The 5,927-nt window shown below is 47.7% G+C and overlaps 1 long non-coding RNA gene across 1 annotated transcript; it reads right to left on the reverse strand.

Annotated features, from left to right (window-relative positions):
* Positions 1-207: 207 nt before the first annotated feature.
* LOC143781569 (uncharacterized) lies at positions 208-1,982 on the reverse strand. Its single transcript, XR_013216762.1, has 2 exons — positions 1,884-1,982; positions 208-268 (listed from the first exon to the last, which is right to left on the reverse strand). It is a non-coding gene; the product is annotated as an uncharacterized LOC143781569 (long non-coding RNA).
* Positions 1,983-5,927: the final 3,945 nt, after the last annotated feature.

A 5,927-nucleotide genomic window follows, 5' to 3' on the forward strand; every position in this document is an offset into this window, starting at 1 on the left:
GACTTCACCCAACCACTAACCATGAGTGGAGAAAAAGTTTTGGTGTTCTCATTCATATTCTCTGAAAAAAGGCCAAGAAAGCAAAAATTCTGCTGGGGGATGTAAACTTTTGAGCACAACTGTAAGTAACACTTCTCTCTTGATCCTTTTCAGAACTGTTGAGGTGTAAACCACAAAGTCCCTAACCCCTGCAGAGCGAAAATTTACCGCGAGCAACGTCCAAAGAGCTTGTATGGCAGAAGCGCAATCTCCTGGAAGAGGGACGAATCTGTAAGAAAAAGATCCGATTAATTACCAATTCCACCGGGAGTGCACATATACGGTACTTCTGCCAGGATCCGAATGATCCACCATAGTGTAGCTGTTGGACAGAAATATGATCCTGGCTTCTGCATTCAGGACGGATTGGAGAGGGAAAAGTTTAGTAAGAGGAGACTGACTAGTAGAGAGTTGCAATAGTCCAGACGAGAACGAATAAGAGCGACAGAACGTTTTTGCAGAGCAGAAGTTAAGAAAAGGGCAAATTCTCTAGATGTTTTTGAGGTGTAGGTGACATGATTCATCGAATGTGGGGAGCGAAGGAAAGATTTGAATCAAATATGGCCTCAAGACAACGAGCATGCTCCTGGGGAGTAATGGTGGAACCACACACAGAGATGGCAATGTCAGGCATATGAAGGTTAGTAGAGGGAGGAAACACAAGGAGTTCCATTTTGGAAAGATTCCGTTTCAGATAGTGGGAGGACATGATGTTAGAGACAGCGGTAAGACAATCACTGGTGTTTTCTAGAAAGGCAGGTGTGATAACAGGAGAAGAGGTGTATAATTGGGTGTCGTCAGCATAGAGATGGTACTGGAAACCAAATCTACTGATTGTTTGTCCAATAGGGGCAGTATATAAGGAGAAGAGGAGGGGGCCTAGGACTGATCCTTGAGGAACCCCAACAGTAAGGGGAAGGTGAGAGGAGGAGGAACCAGCAAAACATACAGTGAAGGATCGGTCAGAGAGATAGGAGGAGAACCAAGAGAGAACGGTGTCCTTGAGGCCGAGAGAACGGTGTCCTTGAGGCCGATGGAGCGGAGCATAGTGAGGAGGAGCTGATGATCCACAGTATCGAATGCTGCGGAGAGATCCAAGAGAATTAGCAGAGAGCATTAGATTTAGCTGTTAGTAGGTCATTAGAGACTTTAGTGAGGGCAGTTTCAGTAGAGTGCAAAGAGCAGAAACCAGAATGTAAGGGGTCGAGAAGAGAGTTATCTGGAAGGTAAGACGGGAGTGGACCAGGCGTTCCAGGAGTTTACAGATGTAGATGGAACATTTAGTTCAGGTTCTTCACCTTTCTCGTAGGAGAACCGAACAGACAATTATGTCTGCACCAGATTTTGGTGGACAACCGTTCTGTGCTAAACCTTGCCACTTTTTCTTTTGCAGGGTATGTGCCCACATCGTCTTTTTCAGGTGGGCAAGCCTGATGAAAAAAATGGAAAAAAGCCATTGTGTGAACATATTCATAGACAACAAAAGAAAAAAAATGAAAAAAGTGGGCAACGCTTAGCAAGATGGGAAGGACTACCCAACACAGACAGTTCTTAATCTTAAAGGGGTCCTGAAATCCAGGACTGGGTGTGATGGATGGTAGCTGCCATCTTTAAATTTATAGCATATCAATGCCATAAAAAAACAAAAATGTGAATATACCCCTTTAACATGACTTCCTACACGAAGCTGAGGGTCTGTTACAGTGTAACAGTGCAGGCAAAACAATGTGAGCTAAACACAGTAACAATGCACATTTCTCTGCTGTCCTGGACCCAGGCTGGTAGCCCTCACCAGCACTGATACATTATATACATCGGTCACAGCGATAATTTCCACATCTTACCCCCACACTGGCTTTATACTGGGATCTGCAGCACTCACTGGGAATGCGCTGTCATTCTAGATGGTCGGGTGGTTCTCCATTCCAAGGCCATGTGCTGCATTGCGCTTTGTAAATCCTTCTCCATAACATCAGACAGAGGCGCCGTTCTCTGCAGCACTATACGCTCGCGGTTAGACCCATCACATGTACAATTTGGCATAAATATATGTGCTCCCTATGCGGTATAGTGGCAATTCCTGGGTACTGCAGCTCAGCTACTAATGAAGTGAGCTGCAGTACCAGACAACGGCCACTATGCGGTGTATGGAGCTGTGCCGTTATGGCTCTGAGCTCTGTGTACCTTTCGGGCCAGGGATTCAGCTGAACACTGGGGGGTGCCCGGGTATTGGACCCCCACCAATCTGATATTGATTACCTACCCTAATATCTCAGTTCTGAACAACCCCTTTAAACAGTGTATGGCGCTGCAACATAGGTGCACTGTAATGTAATAGCGGTGGCACAGTATGGCACGGTTATGTGTTATTTGGGGCCATCCTATATGTATAGTGATGACGGCACAGGGCGCCCACCAGCATATGGCAGCTGGGGGTGTAAATTAGAATTAACCCCTTCACATGTGTTTATCAGACAAGACATCACTTTACCCGCCACCAGGACACGTACATTTCCCCTTTATTGGCATTGACATCAGCGGAGGTTGTGCTGCCATCTTGATAAAATCCAACTCCATAATCTGTAATGAAGAACATTGCTGTCAATACTGGGATTACAATGTATCCATTAGTCTCATCACATGCATGTGAATAGGGTGAGCAGTTTGGGGGCAAACATCAATAAGGGGGTCCGGCAGTGCCCTCTCTTCTATATACAATATACCTGGGCGTAATCGGGTTGGCAGTATTAACCATGTCTTGGCTTCTACCTATTCCAATGTCTGAAGGTCACAACTTTTGTCTTCTGTCTTGTATCCGGAGCCACTTACACACATTCCTGTCCTATCTCAAGAACTTTCCATGTGCCAGGAATACGTGACAGAGGAGCCGCAGATTGAGAAATTGAGGAACCCCGGCTTTATATAAAGCGCCCGGAACTGTAGGGGCAGAGTTGGAGATTTCTGGTCCTGGACATTTCCGGCTATTACTGAAACATCAAGTATCTGTCTGGAGCCAAATATAACATGTGGCATCTATGGCTGGCACAGGCTGTATCATGGGGCATCTATGATCGGAACAGGGTGTAACATGGGGCATCTATGGCCGACACAGGCTGTATCATGGGGCATCTATGGCCGGCACAGGCTGTATCATGGGGCATCTATGGCCGGCACAGGCTGTATCATGGGGCATCTATGGCCAGCACAGCATGTAACATGGGGCATCTATGACAGGCACAGGCTGTAATATGGGGCATCTATGACTGGCACAGGCTGTAACATGGGGCATCTATGGCTGGCACAGCATGTAACATGGGGCATCTATGGCCGGCAAAGGCTGTATCATGGGGCATCTATGGCCAGCAAAGGCTGTATCATGGGGCATCTATGGCCGGCAAAGGCTGTATCATGGGGCATCTATGGCCGGCAAAGGCTGTATCATGGGGCATCTATGATCAGAACAGGGTGTAAGATGGGGCATGTATGATAGGAGCAGGGTGGAACATGGGGCATGTATGATAGGAGCAGGGTGGAACATGGGGCATGTATGATAGGAGCAGGGTGGAACATGGGGCATGTATGATAGGAGCAGGGTGGAACATGGGGCATCTATGACCGGCACAGGCTGTATCATGGGGCATCTATGGCCAGCATGGGACATCTATGGCCAGCATGGGGCATCTATGGCCAGCACAGCTTGTAACTTGGGGCATCTATGGCCGGCACAGCGTGTAACATGGGGCATCTATGGCTGGCACAGCGTGTAACATGGGACATCTATGGCCGGCACAGCGTGTAACATGGGGCATCTATGGCCGGCACAGCGTGTAACACGGGGCACGGGGCATTTGTGGCCGGCAAAGCATGTAACACGGGGCACGGGGCATTTGTGGCCGGCAAAGGCTGTAACACGGGGCATCTGTGGCCGGCAAAGGCTGTAACACGGGGCATCTGTGGCCGGCAAAGGCTGTAACACGGGGCATCTGTGGCCGGCAAAGGCTGTAACACGGGGCATCTGTGGCCGGCAAAGGCTGTAACACGGGGCATCTGTGGCCGGCAAAGGCTGTAACACGTGGCATCTGTGGCCGGCAAAGGCTGTAACACGGGGCATTTGTGGCCGGCAAAGGCAAAGGCTGTAACACGGGGCATTCTGTGGCTGACACAGGTAACACAGGCTGGCTGTAATGGGGCATCTGTGGCTGGGGCATGGGGCATCTGTGGCTGACACAGGCTGTAACATGGGGCATCTGTGGCTGACACAGGCTGTAACATGGGGCATCTGTGGCTGACACAGGCTGTAACATGGGGCATCTGTGGCTGACTGTGACGACACCACATTTATTCTTAAATAGGACAGACATATTTTTCAGTAGGTCAAAAGACATAAGTCATTGTGCATATGAGCCTGAAAGCTGACTCTTGGACTAACGTTTGTTGCAGTTTTTGTGTTGCTATCCTTGGATGACACGAATGCAGAGTAATTGAACAATCGATGTTTGCTAATATGTTGATTGCCCATTGTATCAGTCCATGCAGCTTGTTGACCTGCAAATATTGAAGGCCAAACTATGCAGATTGATTGAACACTTGAACAATGAGCGATGGCCTCATCCCACCTTCCCCCTGACCTGTGGATGACGCCCTGAAGGACAGTAGCCAAGGGACCATGGCCAATGCTGGAGGAATACAGATCTGCTCCATTGACCATCACTGAACTCATGGAGACATTTCGAGAAGCCAGGTTGGGGCAATCAAGCCACCTGGCCACATACCTCACTGCAGTTGGTCAGCTTCCTGAGCTTGTCATTACCTCGCAAAAAACGACATGCCATTGCTGGGGATAGTTGGCCTGGAAGCTCTAGAGTTGCAGCTGTTCTAATCCCGGCGCGCCAGCAGAAAGGTGACACAATGTCATTTGCATCATCTTGGCTATTTGCCAGACTGTTCTATATATTATTGTTTGCTGGTGGTTGAACATAGTATTGCCGCACTGTGTTACTCTCACCTTGTGTTGTCTGAGTGGTATTGTACCCAGGGGAAAGGAGTACGGGTGTTCAGTGGGATGAGCCCTGGTCCATACAGTCTTTCTAAAGACAGCCAGGTCAGCGGACGAGAGCATCCACTGACCCCGGTGTGTCTCCACACTGGCACATTCTGTAACATGGGTAATCTAAGACTGGCAGACTATAACATGGAGCATCCATTGCTGGCACATGATGTAACATGAGGCATCTTTGGTTGGTGCAAACTGTAACAAAAAATCTGTGGCTGGCAGAGTGTTCAATGGTGGCATTTGTGCCTGTTAATGTTAAGGACGGGGTGGGCACTGGGAGTCATAGGTGGCACCCAGTACACAGGTGAGCAATGCCAGAAGCATCTGCTCACCCCTGATGCATTTGGTAAAATAAGTATATGATACACTGCCGATTTTGCCCTTTTTCCTACCTACAAAAAATGGAGAGGTCTGTAATTTTTATCGTAGCTACACTTCACCTGTGAGAGACAGAATGTAAAAATAAAAACCAGAAAATCACATCGTAGGATTTGTTCTTAATTAACTTGCATTTTATTGCGTGAAATAAGTATTAGATCATCTACCAACCAGCAAGAATTCTGGCTCTCACAGACCTGTTAGTTTTTCTTCATTATTATTTATTATGCTTTGCTAATATAGAGCTATCTTATTCTGCAGCGCTTTACATACATTATCATCACTGTCCCGAATGGGGCTCACAATCTAAATTCCTTATCAGTATTCACTGTCCCGAATGGGGCTCACAATCTAAAATCCTTATCAGTATGTTTAAGAAGCCTCCTACTCTGCACGCATTACCTGTATTAATTGCTCCTCTTTGAACTCGTTACCTGTATAAAAGACACCTGTCCAC

The sequence above is a fragment of the Ranitomeya variabilis genome, chromosome 6 (genome assembly GCF_051348905.1).
Source record: "Ranitomeya variabilis isolate aRanVar5 chromosome 6, aRanVar5.hap1, whole genome shotgun sequence".
Lineage (NCBI taxonomy): Eukaryota > Metazoa > Chordata > Amphibia > Anura > Dendrobatidae > Ranitomeya > Ranitomeya variabilis.